Raw genomic sequence first — 406 nt, 5'->3', positions numbered from 1 at the left:
TTTTTTTGAGAGAAAGTGTGAAACTGTTCAGTTGGTAAAATATTCTGTTAATAAGCCTCACAAATACAAAATTATAAAGGAGACAACAGTATGATGGAGACAGTTCAGCCTTTTTTTTTGGATTCCACAGTGCGATGGTAGTCTGTGAAAAGTATGAAATTTGTGAAAGTCCAGTGGCATTATGGAGTCTTTTTAACGAAAATTCCTGTAATTATGTGGAGCATTTCTAGTAAATTACCAGACTAAGAATATCCACACATTGGAAAATTTAATTCTTATGATGGTTCTCTATCATTTTGGGCCCTTTATATTTCAGCAATGAATTACCACTTAGAAAAGGAAGCAGCAGTAGGGTAGAATTCCTTTTGGCCATAAGAGGGCAATGGCTACAGAAATGCATAATTCA

Source organism: Malurus melanocephalus, unplaced genomic scaffold, assembly GCF_030028575.1.
Source record: "Malurus melanocephalus ecotype Western Australia unplaced genomic scaffold, MMel_1.1 scaffold_82, whole genome shotgun sequence".
Classification (NCBI taxonomy): Eukaryota; Metazoa; Chordata; class Aves; order Passeriformes; family Maluridae; genus Malurus; species Malurus melanocephalus.
This window is presented reverse-complemented; position numbering follows the sequence as displayed.